Source organism: Zootoca vivipara, chromosome 3 (assembly GCF_965207765.1).
Source record: "Zootoca vivipara chromosome 3, rZooViv2.hap1.1, whole genome shotgun sequence".
NCBI lineage: Eukaryota > Metazoa > Chordata > Lepidosauria > Squamata > Lacertidae > Zootoca > Zootoca vivipara.
This window is the reverse complement of record NC_142586.1, coordinates 9,239,223-9,254,490: the sequence shown is the minus strand read 5'-3', so window position 1 is coordinate 9,254,490 and position 15,268 is coordinate 9,239,223.

The following is a 15,268-nucleotide window of genomic DNA, read 5'->3' as shown; positions in this document are numbered from 1 at the left end:
TGTGCTACTATTCCTTTTATACTAAGTGGTCCCCCCCCCCCACAAAAAAGTGACACTAGATATAACTGGGTTTTTAAAAACCTTTTATCATGAAAAAACAAAATTCAGGAAAGAGGCTTACCCAAAATAACCTTAAAACTTTCATGTTTTTATTATTATTATTATTATTATTATTTAATCCATTTGACACTACTGCAAGAAACACTGCAAAGAAATGAATGGGCTCTTTCCATCATACCATAGCTTGGTGTGCTTCTTCTAGAAATGAATAAGCCATTCCCAGTAATGGATAAGAAATTCACAATATTTTATGTGCTCTTAGGGGGTGATTCAATGGTCCTGGGAGAGTGTCGCAGGCCCCAGAAAGGCCTCTGGCATTGAAGAAGGAGATCTTCAGTGGGGGAACCTGCAGCCCTCCAGGTGTTCCTGGACTACATTCCCCATCAGCCCCAGCCAGCATGCCCAATTGTCAGGGATGATGGGATTTGTAGTTAGACAGATTGAAGCCTTCATTTTTAAAAAATAAAAAAGTGGAATCCAGCATAGCGCTTGGTGACCGTTCCATCAGCACAAGTATTTCTGATTGAACAATGGAAAGTTGACCCCGTCTCCGCCTACCGTGTGCCCTCTAAATCTGTTCTAGGGCTTCTCCCAACCCTCCAGGGCAGATTTGGGGAAGATGCGGGAAGGAAACAGGGAGAAAGTCTTATTGTGCATGGAAAATCCTTATACTAATGACATGGGTTCATTGAAGTCTGCCCATGGTAATTTTTTTAAACTTATTTAAATTGAAAAACCTTTTCAAAAAACCACCCAGATGCTTTTATCCAGCGAATATAGCTGGAAATCCTTTTTTAAAAAATAATAATAATCAGCTTTTACTAATGTGCCAATCAGTCTAAGCCATCATTTAAACCAGCTCCGCCATGCCTGATGATCACCTCCCTGGATATCCATTATTTTTAGAAAGGTTTACTTGGCAACACGGCACTCACCGCCACCTCCACCCCCTTTTTCCTTAAGGGAAACTGTGGATGCAGTCAGATGTAGGAGCAAGTCATGTTGAGTAGATTCTTCCCCATGCCCCTGGGGAGCAGGGAGCATCTGCTACAGGCCTCCTCTCCAGTGGGACCTTAAATGCAGATTACATACACCTCAGTGTGCTTTTGCTTTTAAAAACACCATTGCATACTCGCAGCTTGGTTAGAGAGATTCGTCTGCTTCTTTCAAAGAAAGTGCTTATGGCATTCAAAATTGCCCTGCTCATGCAAGATGGAGGAAAGAGGAAGGAGGAAAGTAAATTCCTGTAGGCCAGGCATATCCAAAGTCCAGCCCGGGGGCCAAATCCGGCCTGCCAGTTAGTTTAATCCAACCCTGATGGCTGATCCTGCAAGGAGTATGGGGTATGGGGGGGGGGGTTGAGCCCTGCCTGTCTCACTATATTTAGAATCCTGTTTCTAACTAACCCGCCACTGTTGGATTCCGACTTATCAATGCGTTGGGCTTCCATCGGCCCATATGCTCCTGCCATGAATAATCTTCCTCCCTCCTCCAGCTTGCCCGAGGGCTTGCTTAATAAGCTCCTTTCCTGTGGCTGCCACCCATGCTGCTCCAGTAACAACCAGAAGATGTAGGAGCAAATTTCACAGGCTCATGTCAACTCTCTGCTGAAGTACATTGACCTTGGTATAGTTGCCAAATGATTTGGTTCATAAACAATTAAAAAAAACACCAAACCAAGTCTCGCTTGCTCCTCCACTTTTAACGGTAGCTTAATCCGCTGAAATCACCAACTAAAAATGTTCACAGAATGGAGATCAGCTTTATTGACTTCTGATGCACTTTTTAAGCAGGGACTGCTTTTAAAAAAGTTGGCAACCCTCCATAATATCCTGGGGTATTAGCATACCTGCCAAGTTGCTGTCAGAGAAATAAGGGACCAGGCCGGAAATAGCAGACCGGAAGTAGCGCTGCCGCCATTTTGGAACTGGGTGGAGTAACATCAAAAGTCGCTTCTGAGCATGCTCCGCCCAGTTCCAAAATGGCCAGCGCGCCAGAATAAACCGGGGGGGGGATCCGTTTTTTTCAGCTAGGAACAGCTGGAAAAATGGGGATTTCCCGGGGAAAACGGGAAACTTGGCAGCTATGGGTATTAGAGGGCTTTGGCGTATCCATTTCCTGTCAGAGCCCAGCTGTCTATTAAAGGTCAGCTATGGAGGGCCTTACTCTAAAAATCCATCTATATATCTATGAGGTGAGATAATTTATTATAATTTGTACTCTGCCCATTTGATTGGGTTTCCCCAGCCACTCTGGGTGGCTTCCAGCATATAGAAAAACATAATAAACACTTCCCAATACAGGGCTGCCTTCAGGTGTCTTGTAAAAGTCAGGTAGTTGTTTATTTTCTTGATATCTGGTGGGAGGGTGTTCCACAGGGTGGGCGCCACTACCAAGAAGGCCCTCTGTGGTGTAGTGGTTAAGAGCGATGGACTCGTAATCTGGGGAACCGGGTTCGCTTCCCCACTCCTCCACATGCAGCTGCTGGGTGACCTTGAGCTAGTCACACTTCTCTGAAGTCTCTCCGCCTCACTCACCTCACAGAGTGTTTGTTGTGGGGGAGGAAGGGAAAGGAGATTGTTGGCCACTTTGAGACTCCTTAGGGTAGTGATAAAGTAGGATATCAAATTCAAGCTCTTCTCTTCTTCTTCTTCTTCTTCTTCTTCTTCTTCTTCTTCTTCTTCTTCTTCTTCTCCTCCTCCTCCTCCTGGTTCCCTGTAGCCTCACTTCTCTCAGTGAGGGTACCACTAGAAGGCCCAACTGAGATGCTAAGGAGGGTCGGTATTAGATATGCTGCCCAAACAACTCCATGCACACACAAGAGAGATATTATCAGGCTGGGGAGCGGAGGGAGGGACTCCAAAGTATATAGAAATGCAAGTGAATGTTTCAAAAACATCTCTAAAAGGTGTGGGAGGGATGCAAAACCAGGGCATCTAATAATGTGCCCCATAGCATACTATTCCTGTGTTCAAAGCAGTTCATACGCACTGTATTGTTTGCCGTCCTTACAACAACCATGTAAGGCAGGCCAGCATTATTATCCCAGCATTTTTATGTGAGGGGGGGAGCAGTAAAATGGAGATGGGGTGGCTTCCCTGAAGACCACCCCTAGTGAGTTTGTAAGAGAGGCAAGCTTCCGAGTGGGGACTTCCTAATTCATCGCTCAGTCATTATGCTACACCAGCTCTACTGCCACTTAGAGCGGATAAATGGCTGCAGGGCTGGGAATCTCTCCTGTTTGTGGGGACACTGCCAGCTTTGTTTTCATGTGCATCCATCACACACGTAATCTAAGTTTAAAACGGAGAGTACATCACAGAGTGAATAGCCTGTGCTAAATATCAGGCACTGGCTGTCAAGTACTGGTACTGATCAAATGTAAACGATGGAAAATGTTCAGGTAATGCTGAACGCCAGATCCTGAACATCAAACATGAAACGGGACACGGTCAATATTTGATGCTGGGGATTTGGCATGGTTAATCCTGGGGTGCCAAGCTCTAATATGGACACCGTGCCATCATAGCTGCCAAGTCTCCCGTATTCGCCGGGAAATCCCTGTTTTTCCAGCTGTTCCTAGCTGAAAATACGGATTTTTTGTTTTTTCCTGGTTTATTCTGGCGCAGCGGCCATTTTAGAACTGGGCGGAGCATGCTCAGAAGCGACTTTTGATGCTGCTCTGCCCAGTTCCAAAATGGCTGCAGTGCGACTTCTGGCGCGGCGGCCATTTTGGAACTGGGCAAAGCAGCATCAAAATTCACTTCTGAGCATGCTCTGCCCAGTTCCAAAATGGCGGCAGCGCTACTTCCGGTCTGCTACTTCTGGCCCGGTCCCTTATTTCTCCGACAGCAACTTGGCAGGTATGTGTGCCATGCACTGAGTAAATGATGCCAACACTGCGAAACAAGGTCTGTCTGGAAAACCAGAATGTCTGATCTGTTTTCGAGTTTAAGAAATGCTTCCTTCTCCTCCAGCGCTGTTTAAGATGCTCAGTCCACCTCCTAATCCAATCATATGACTGTTTAAACTGCAGCCATGTTGATGGGCTAGCCCAGGAACCGAACCCATTCCTAGGCTCTTCCCCGCAATGCCTCCCTCCTAGCCCCTGTGGGTAATCATTAGCAATCGGACCAAAAAAAAAAAAAATCCCGCGCTGCCTGAAGAGCTGCTGTCTTCTCTAATCCCAGTGGGAGGATAGTTTTCCGTTCGATTGATTTATACAGCCAGGCCCACAAGACATGCAGGGTGTCGGTAAGGAAATGGAAGGGAGAAACCGCGGAATAATTGCTAGATCAAGGGCAGGATTCCAGAAATGCACCACTGGATCCGTTTAATGAAAAGAATATTTGATAGAGATGAATAAATTAACCCTGCCAAGGACAAACCTTGAGAACTCGAGCAGCGCTATTGTGAAGCAAAGATATTGTGCCCAAAGCTCATACCAGTGTCACCTTGAGCCTTGGTTCAGCTGGGACTTTGCACATGCCCTGGAACCAAGTCTTTACTTTAGCTTTGCTCTGAGCAATGAGTGTGGAACTCTAATAATAATAATAATAATAATAATAATAATAATAATAATAATATATTATTTATACCCCACCCATCTGGCCGGGTTCCCCCAGCCACTCTGGGTGGCTTCCAACAAAATATTAAAATACAGAAATCCATCAAACATTAAAAGCTTCCCTAAACAGGGCTGCCTTGAGATGCCTTCTAAAGGTCTGGTAATTGTTCTCTTTGACCTCTGGTACGAGGGCATTCCACAGGGTGGGTGCCACTACCGAGAAGGCCCTCTGCCTGGTTCCCTGTAACTTGGCTTCTCGTAGCAAGGGAACCGCCAGAAGGCCCTCGGCACTGGACCTCAGTGTCCGGGCAGAACGATGGGGGAGGAGACGCTCCTTCAGGTATACGGGACCGAGGACCGCTCCTTCAGGTATACTGGACGCTCCTTCAGGTATACTTGCAAAGGAATCAAAGGAACAGGGAATGGCGTAAGCTGCATATCCTTCCCATCAAAGGATGTCACAGTGGTTTAAGCTAAACCTCCTTCCATTGCCAAAACAAAATAAAAAAAAACCCTTCCAGTAGCACCTTAGAGACCAACTAAGTTTGTCATAGGTATGAGCTTTTGTGTGCATGCACACTTCTTCAGATACCTTCAGAATGATGCATGCACACGAAAGCTCATACCTATGACAAACTTAGTTGGTCTCTAAGGTGCTACTGGAAGGATTTTTTTAATTTTGTTTTGACTGCGTCAGACCAACACGGCTACCTACCTGTAACTCCTTCCATTGCAACAGCCTTTGCATGGGCCACAACTTCAGATGCAAAAGCCTAACCAGCCTGATAACTCAACAAAGAGGGAGGCCCAGTTATAGGAAGGAAGTGCATCATCAAATATCCAAAGGATATGTCGCATGGAAGATGGAGCGAGCTTGTTTCCTCCTGCTCTGGAGAGCAGGACTCGGACCAATGGATTCAAGTTACAGTTAAGGATTGCAACTTTTTGAATAAATGTGTTTTGGGGTTTGTTTGTTTTTGAGAAATAATAAAAAATTATTTTAAAAGAAAGGAGGTTCCGGCTAGGCAGCAGGAAGAACTTTAAGACAGTAAGAGCTGTTTGACAGTGGAACGGACTCTCTCAAGTGCTGAGCTCTCCTTTCCTTGAGGTTTTTAAGCAGAGGTTGGGTGCTTACCTTCCAAGTCCCAGACTGCAGAATCCGGGACCGGCAGCCGTGTGACCATAGCTGCCAAGTTTTCCCTTTTCTCGCGAGGAAGCCTATTCAGCATAATGGAAAATCCCTTTAAAAAAGGGATAACTTGGCAGCTATGCGTGTGACACCGGAAGTTGCGTCGACGTAACTTCCGGTGTCGTTTTGCCCTTCTATGGGCACCAAAAATGGCTGCCGACGACTTCAAAAGTCGCATCTATGCATGTCAGGAAGTGCGTCGACACTACTTCCGGTGTTGCTCCGCCCATCTATGGGCACCAAAAATGGCGGCCGCCAACACCAGAAGTTACGTCTATGCACTTCCGGACATGCGTAGATGCGACTTTTGAAGCCGGCAGCAGCCATTTTTGGTGCCCATAGAAGGGCAAATCAGAAGGAAAAAAATGGGGGCGGCAGGAGAAAATAACGGAGAAAAACAGGAGACAAAGTGATACGGGGGACTACTGGGAAAAGGTAAGTAAAAAAGGGGTTTTCCCGGGGGAAACGGGGTACTTGGCAGCTATGGTTGGGTGGCCATCTGTCATGGATGCTTTAGCTGAGAATCCTGCATTGCAGGGGTTTGGATTAGGTGACCCTTGGGGTCCCTTACAACTCTACAATTCTAGGATTCTGTGTTAGTTCTCACCCAAAGGATGGTCCTGTGGTGGATAGGGCTGGACAGAAGGGGCATTAAATGACAAAGGGCCCTGAGTAGGCATCACAATATCATTTTCCTGCTGGAGTGGGGCTGGGACGTCATGAAGATCTCTGGCGAATCAGCTAGGTGGCTATGGGGTCCCTTGTGGGGGGAAAGAGAGGCATTTCCCAGGAAACGCATATTTAGTCTGGATCCAATAACCGGGGAAAGCTGCTTACTGGAGGATGCTGTATTGTCACTGTCCTCTGACTAATTCATGCTAAATAAGAGCATCTCCTTGCATTATACAGCACAGAAGTTCTGGAGATTAATTAGGCTTGCACTTAAGTGATCCGTTATGTATTATCAGTTACTGTGGGGAAATTGCCCTGTACAGCAACTGCTGTGGATAGGATTCTTGGTATGGACAATTAGAGTTTCCAATAATAGGATGATATTTCACTTGAGCTGCCTCCGATTCCTTGCATTGAGCACCTCACCAATGACTCAAAGCCATAGCTGCCAAGTCTCCCGTTTCCCCCGGGAAACCCCCGTTTTTCCAGCTGTTCCTAGCTGAAAAAACGGATTTTTTTGTTTTTTCCCGGTTTATTCTGGCGCGGCGGCCATTTTGGAAGTGGGCGGAGCATGCTCAGAAGTGACTTTTGATACTGCTCTGCCCAGTTCCAAAATGGCTGCAGTGCGACTTCTGGTGCAGCGGCCATTTTGGAACTGGGCAAAGCAGCATCAGGTCACTTCTGAACATGCTCCGCCCAGTTCCAAAATGGCGGCAGCGCTACTTCCGGTCTGCTATTTTCGGCCCGGTCCCTTATTTCTCTGACAGCAACTTGGCAGGTATGCTCAAAGCAAAGGCAAAACAAGTACACGGGATTGGAGCATGTGCAGAGTTTCAGCTGCAGCAAGCTTTTACTAAGGTTACCTAAATGTTCATGGGGGTGGAGTGACTACCCTATGAGGAACGGTTGCAGCATTTGGGACTTTTTCGTTGGGGGGGGGAAGGTAAGAGGTGGTGCAATAGAATTTTATAAAATTGCATATAGCGGGGAGATAGTAGATGGAGAAAAGTTGTTTCCCCCCCCCTCATAGCACTAGAATTCATGGACATGGAAGATTCAGGACAGACGAAATAAAGTATTTCTTCAAACACACACAGTTGATGACAGGTGTCAGATGATCCAACCCCCACGGTAGGTTGCCAGGAATGGATAAGACAAGGAAAGTTCTTACCCATGTTGTTTATTCAATATTCACAGAGAGCGGCTTGGAAACGCAGCCTCTAGGAGTAATGGTGTTGCTCTGGGTAAATCTCCACCCCACCCCCTTCTCTCCTACTTCCTCATTTGTCAACAGTACCACCCACCTTACGGTTGCTGCTTTGGGCCATCTGTCTCTGAGCCCTTTGCTCTCCTACTTTCAATGCCCGTTGGGTTCTGGGAGAGGGAAGGTCTGGAATGCTTTCTAGTGATAACATGTCAGCCAGCTGCTCCAGCTCTGCCACCTCCTCCTCCTCCTCCTCCTCCTCTCCTCTCCTCTCCTCTCCCATTATTTCCCAACTTTTCTCCTCATCTGCCTCTGAGCTGTGACCTCCCACAAACCACTACTGTATTGTGAATCTATACTGCCTTCCTCTTCTCTGGAAGGTTCAGGCTGGGGAGGTGGTCTCCACCATTCCTCCTCTGTCCAGTCCCTGACAGTTGAACTACGGCACTCGCTCCCACAGGAGGTAGTGACGGCCTTGAACTTGGAGGGCTTTAAATGAGGATTGGACAAACTCATGGAAGGTTAGGGTGTCTATGACTACCAGCCATGATGGCCGTGCTGTGCCTCCACAGTCAGAGGCAGAAATGCTTCTGAATACCAGTTGCTGGAAACCACAGAAGCACTCTTGTGCTTGGGTCGTACTTGCGGATTTCCGAAGGGCATCTGGGTGCCCCCTGTGAGAACAGGACGCTGGACGAGATGGGCCATTGGCCTGAACCATCAGGCGCTTCTTGCCTTCTTAAGCTTCTCGGTACAACATCCTAGAAGAGACCCTAACCGCCCCACTGCAGACATCCATGGAAGACAGGAATGCCCCAATTTTTTTCTCCACAAAGAGAGATCCCTGAACTCCTCTCCCTCTCTCTTGCAGGACTCGCCCCCAGAACCATAGGCAGCTTTGGAGGGCTGCCAGATGATATACAAGTCAAAGAGGAGCCTTTCCAACATGCCAGTCCTGGCACCTCCAGAATAGTGAATGCTCCTTTGCAACCAAGCAGTTTTGTGTCTGAGAAGTTAGACTGGAGCTTGGAACACTCAACAGGCAGAAGGACTACAAAAATCAAATGTTGGCTACTGGTTATTGCTGGGATACCCTGCCAACCTCTTCACTTTCTGAATTGCCTCTAGTTTGCCCCTGCAATGCTAAACCTTGCAGAGAACTGTCCGTGGTGCTGACTACTTGCAGGCTGTCCCAGACTGCAGCTTGCCCAGAGCCAGAATGACTCTACAGCAGGCATCCCCAAACTGCGGCCCTCCAGATGTTTTGGCCTACAACTCCCATGATCCCTAGCTAACAGGACCAGTGGTCGGGGAAGAATGGAATTGTAGTCCAAAACATCTGGAGGGCCAAAGTTTGGGGATGCCTGCTCTACAGCATTGGTCCTCGGATGTTTTTCTCTGGGCCACGCTTCAGAATAAAAATTTCCTCAAGTCACACTGAATTTTTTATTGCTATGAAAGGAATACATTAGAAAATGAAAAGAAAAGCCCCCCTAAAAGTGCTTGATTTAGCATACAACGCAACTACCTTATAATATCATGTATAAAACAATGCAGCTACATAAGAACATAAAACACTCCCAAAATATAATTATAAAGAAGCCTCTTACCTTAAGTACGTATACAAACTCAATGAGAGATGTGAGCTTGCTTTTGCCAGGTAATCTAATCTGAGACAAACAAACTCTCATCTTCTCATCAACACAAATGAAATGTTTAAATGTTTTTTAATTGTCCTTGAATCTTCCTGCCACACCTGCCACCTTCTCATCCACCAGGGTGGTGTGCTACATCCTTTGTAAATCACTGCTCTACAGGCTTCAGCTTGGAGCAGAGCAATGGGTTATTAGGGCTGCCATCATAAAATCACAGAACTGTAAGAACAATGGCAAGAAAAGTTGATGGAATATGCTGAACTGGCAAAGCTAACTGAGAGACTCAAAGACAATTGTTGTTTTGAAGACAACAATGACTTCAAAAAGATTTCATGATGTATATACAGAAACAATGTGTTGAAATGAACTCACTTGCAGGATTCGAGTAATACACTTAAAGGTAAAGGTAAAGGGACCCTGACCATTAGGTCCAGTCGTGACCGACTCTGGGGTTGCACGCTCATCTCGCATTATTGGCCGAGGGAGCCGGTGTACAGCTTCCAGGTCATGTGGCCAGCATGACAAAGCCGCTTCTGGCCAACCAGAGCAGCACATGGAAACGCCGTTTACCTTCCCACTATAGCGGTTCCTATTTATCTACTTGCATTTTGATGTGCTTTCGAACTGCTAGGTTGGCAGGAGCTGGGACCAAGCAACGGGAGCTCACCCCGTCACAGGGATTCGAACCGCCGACCTTCTGATCAGCAAGCCCTAGGCTCAGTGGTTTAGCCCACAGTGCCACCTGGGTCCCAATACACTTACAATGGACAAATATAAATAGAAAAAAGAAAAAAATGAGGTTAAAATGTTAAGAACAGATTGACAAGGTACAACTTTAATTTTAGTACATAAGGCATATAAAATTATAAGCAGAAGAAAAAAATATATGCTCTAAAGCAGAAAGGGAAGTTGGGGGAAGTCAGGAGGTTAACTGAAAATGTTAAATGTAATTGAATTTTTGATTATGCTAAAACTTGTTGTAAAATCTTGATACAAATAATTTTGAAAATAAATAAATGAAAAGAATCATAGAATTGTAGAGTTGGATGTGAACACGAGGGTAATCTAGTCCAATCCTCTGCAATGCAGCAATCTTTTGCCCAACATGGGGCTTGGACCCATGACCCTGAGATTAATGTGATGCTTGTGTTTGCTGTGGCAATTTTCTCTTGGTTTTTCGTGCAATTGTTGCTGTGTGTTGTTGTTTTAATCTTGTTAGGCATCTTGGGCATGCAAAAAAAAAAAAGCCCTAGACATAGTCAAAGTGTGAAACTAGGATAGATCATTGGACAAAGTCTGTTATGTCAAGGCAAAGCCAAGGCAGAATTAGATGGCTCAGGGATGAAACCATGGCAGACTCTTGTGCTGGGATGGGGGACCTGTGGCTCTCTAGATGTTGCTGAACCACAACGCCCACCATTCCTGCCCATTGGTCACACTTGGTGTTGCTGGCAGGCGTTGGGGCCCAATAACATCTGGAGGGGCAAAGGTTCCTCATCCCAGCATAAGAATCTACCCTGGTTCCATCCTTGAGCCTTCTAGCTCTGTCTTGATTTTGTCTGTTGGGACCAGTTAAAAAAGGGCTATTTCACAATCCAAGTTCCACACTCAGGAGGACAATATCTTCTTACCTATGATCTTCATATGCCAAAGGTAATTCAGTTTTGGAAATTCCTTTACAATGGCACATTCCTCCCTTCTCCTTAGCGCTATAGATCCTGAGAATTAATGGACCTGATTACTGACAGAAGCAAGACACATCCGTGAACTAAAATGGAAATCTAGAGATGGCTGCCTGGGAGATAAAGTAATATGCAGTTCAATAGATTGTGGAAGCTGCTGTGCTGTGAAATATCTACTCCACTTACTTCCCTACTCTGATGCCTTTTTCTCTCATGATCTAATCACACAAACCAGCAGGATGTACAAGTACAAGCAAACTTTTTATATATATCTTTATCTTGCTTTCCCAATATCTGTATCCACAAAAAAGAATTCCACTCAGGGGGATTACCAATCATTCCCGAGAAGCCAGAACATGCATCGCTCTGTCAAGGACGTGACTTACCACTGCATTCCCCCCCAACCTAGTTCTTTCTGTGCCCACTTTAAATGGCAAAATGATTTACACTCCTTTAATAGCTCTTCAACTGGCATGCAAAGAGGGTGGCGGCCCTGGGCATGATGGCAATTGGCCAAGACGCTCCTCAGCCCTAATGAGACTGCCTGCCACCCCCCTCCAAAGCCCTGAGGTTCGCTCTCTGACTGAAAGCTCCCGGCCTGTTAACTGTCAGCCCAGTAATCCAAGAAGTCACCAGCCAGTTCCATTGCTTCTGCCTGAGGCTACTGGTGCTCATTTAGAGCTGAAAATTCAGCTCGGCTTGGACTCCCACTCAGGATCTCCTCCTTCCACCACGTGCCCAATCCTGACTACATACAGAAAGCCACCAGTGTGCTTCTTTCACTTTTCAAAACATCCATAGGGAACCTTGGACAATGGCTGTTGAGTATGATTTTTCTTCTTCTTCGTTTTTTAATTGACAAATGAGGCATTGCTGAAGAGCTGGCATCTGAATTACTTTCCTAACTTGACCTAACATGGGGGATGTTGCTAGCATACCTGCCAAGTTGCTGTCGGAGAAATAAGGGACCAGCATAGCTGCCAAGTTATCCCTTATTTTAAGGGATTTTCCCTTATGCTGAATAGGCTTCCTTGTGAGAAAAGGGAAAACTTGGCAGCTATGGGGACTGGGCGGAAGTAGCAGACCGGAAGTAGCGCTGCCACCATTTTGGAACTGGGCGGAGCATGCTCAGAAGTGACTTTTGATGCTTGCTTTGCCCAGTTCCAAAATGGCCGCTGCACCAGAAGTCGCACTGCAGCCATTTTGGAACTGGGCAGAGCAGCATCAAAAGTCGCTTCTGAGCATGCTCCGCCCCGTTCCAAAATGGCCACCGTGCCGAAATAAACCGGGGGAAAACAAAAAAACCCGTTTTTTCAGCTAGGAACAGCTGGAAAAATGGGGATTTCCTGGGGAATATGGGAGAATTGGCAGCTATGGTTGCTAGTGGTGTTTTTCTAGAAACAGAGGTGCCGGAACTCACCATGAACACCTCCCGCATTTCCTTAGAATGGCAATGGCGCCTACCTGAGAGGTGGTAGAACTGAGTTCCAATGAGTTCCAGCTGAAAAACAGCCCTGGGTGTTACAATGGAGGCTGGTCTATTAGAGGGAAATGGGGCACTGAGCCACCTGCCAGTCTTCTTCCAACCAACCCAAGCTGTGGAACTGCCTGTCATCTTCCCTTAGTGACCTTAGTCCCTTGTAGAATTCAGCAGAGAGGTGGATGGAGACAAAATTAGAATTAGTTGTCTCCACCTGCCTTTGACGTTGGCTCCACCTAGTATTGGGACCCAGGTGGCGCTGTGGGTTAAACCACTGAGCCTAGGGCTTGCTGATCAGAAGGTCGGCGGTTCGAATCCCTGTGACGGGGTGAGCTCCCGTTGCTTGGTCCCAGCTCCTGCCAACCTAGCAGTTCGAAAGCACGTCAAAATGCAAGTACATAAATAGGAACCGCTACAGCAGGAAGGTAAACGGCATTTCCATGTGCTGCTCTGGTTTGCCGGAAGCGGCTTTGTCATGCTGGCCACATGATCTGGAAGCTATGCGCCGGCTCCCTCGGCCAATAATGCGAGATGAGCACACAACCCCAGAGTCGGTCATGACTGGACCTAATGGTCAGGGGTCCCTTTACCTTTACCTTTTACCACCTAGTATTGGTGTCCCCCAATAGGCACCAACCACTGATGGTTATACACAAGTACGCAATCCAATTCTGCCTTTTGAAAGGACCAGGGGTGCCTCCTCCTCCTCATACCAAACATGCCTGTGCTCTCTGCACTGTACATCCCAGAAATTAAGAGTTGCAGCAAGACAGAGATTTCTGTGGTTAAGGTGGATGTTTGTACCGAAGAGCCTAAAGGCCCCCTCACTTCATTTCAGAGGGCTACTAGGCTCATTTGAACCTCAGAGATCAAACCACAGCTGCCTGGCACCTTGAAATTGCGAAACTCTGCCAAGGCACTCCTACTGTGTTTTCAGAACCAGAAGTTTGGTATGAATGAGTTCAGGAGATACGACTATCTCTCACTGTTCACACTAAGGAATGAATAATTTTCATAGCCAGTTTAATTAAGAACTGGAAACAATGGCTGTTTTAGGAAAACAGAGAGCTGCCTTACAGCAAGTCAGAGCATTGGTCTATCTCAGGCATAGGCAACCTTGGCTCTCCAGATGTTTTGGAACTACAACTCCCATGATCCTTAGCTAACAGGGCCAGTGGTCCGGGATCATGGGAGATGTAGTTCCAAAACATCTGGAGAGCCAAAGTTGCCTATGCCTGGTCTATCTATTCCAGGCATCCCCAAACTTCGGCCCTCCAGATGTTTTGGACTACAATTCCCATCATCCCTGACTACTGGTCCTCTTAGCTAAGGATCATGGGAGTTGTAGTTCCAAAACATCTGGAGAGGCAAGGTTGCCTATGTCTGGTCTATCTATTCTACTCAGTATCCTTTTCAGACAAACAGTATGAATGCTAAAGACCTGAAAAAGGTGAATTATTGTGCTTGCTAACCCCCAAATCAAAGATCATAAACTATCATTTTGTAAAGCATTTTATTTAAAAAAAAAATATCAAGTGGTATATAAATTTTCAAAGTTCCTTTTCCTTTTTATTTTTTTCAAGCTCCATTTACCTTCCATACCAAAAGTTCTCCAGGCAGCTCACAAAACTGAAACATTTGTTCGTTCCTGCAAAGGTTTTGGGGCGGCTACACTGCATCGCTTCCAACCAGCAAGTATCTCATAACCTCCTGCTGGAATCTCATAACTTTTAATACCACAAATGTTCTGGTTTCTTTCTGTACCCGCTCTTGTTGTGCTATAGACACACCAGACAGCAATGATGTGGCAGCATTGGGGAAGCATCGCAGGGGCAAACTATAGCAGAATAAATGTACCACTAATGCACTGTGGCTGTATTAAGAACATGTTGCACACTTTGAAGCGCATGTCTGGAGCCGATCATTGTCTGCATTCTACATGTTTGCAGGTGAGAGGAGCAGATTTCAACCACTGCCTTTCTTCGGGGAGAAACAGACCTGTTTTTCCTGAGATCTCTTTCAAATGAGGCAAGTTGCCACTTTCTCAAGGACCTGAAGACGTTACCATTTCTCACCCTGGGCTCGATCATGCTGCCTCCCCCACCTCCTTCAGATATTGTCAAGGCACTTTAAATCCCCGCCACTTCATCCCACTTAAGGCAGCTTTGAAGCTTCATCTGCTTAGAATGTCCTTTTTATGTCCCTCTTAAATTTGCAGGTCCCATTCCATTTGCTCGCCTCCAAATATTCCTCGCTGCCTCCCTTTCCCACTCGAGGAGAGGGACAATCGCAGTTAGCTCCTGCTTAACTCTGGCAAAGGGATGCTAACATTTTATTAAGACAGGAGTCATGGCAACAGTTTAAAAGGGGAAAGTGGCGGGGGGGGGAATATGAAAAATTACAACAAAGCAGATCGAGAACAACTGTTCCTCCCCGAAAAGACTAACAGATTTGTTGTGGCATAAGCTTTCGTGGCCACAATAAATCTGTTAGTGTCTTGAAGGTGCCACAAGACTCTTTTGTTGTCTCAGGTTGGCATGGCTGCCATTGTTTGTTGCCTGCCACTGAAGGAAGGAAAACGGTGGTAAGTACTACAGTGTTCATTTGTAAAGACCAGTTGTTGTTGTTTTAATTACCCAATGGTAAATATGCTGTGACAATAGAAAACTCTCAAGGCTGAGCCCCTGGCAGCTGTCAGAGATGAGCCAGGAATCAATATTGAAGGCAAGAAGTCATGGGAAGTCATGTTATACAGAACC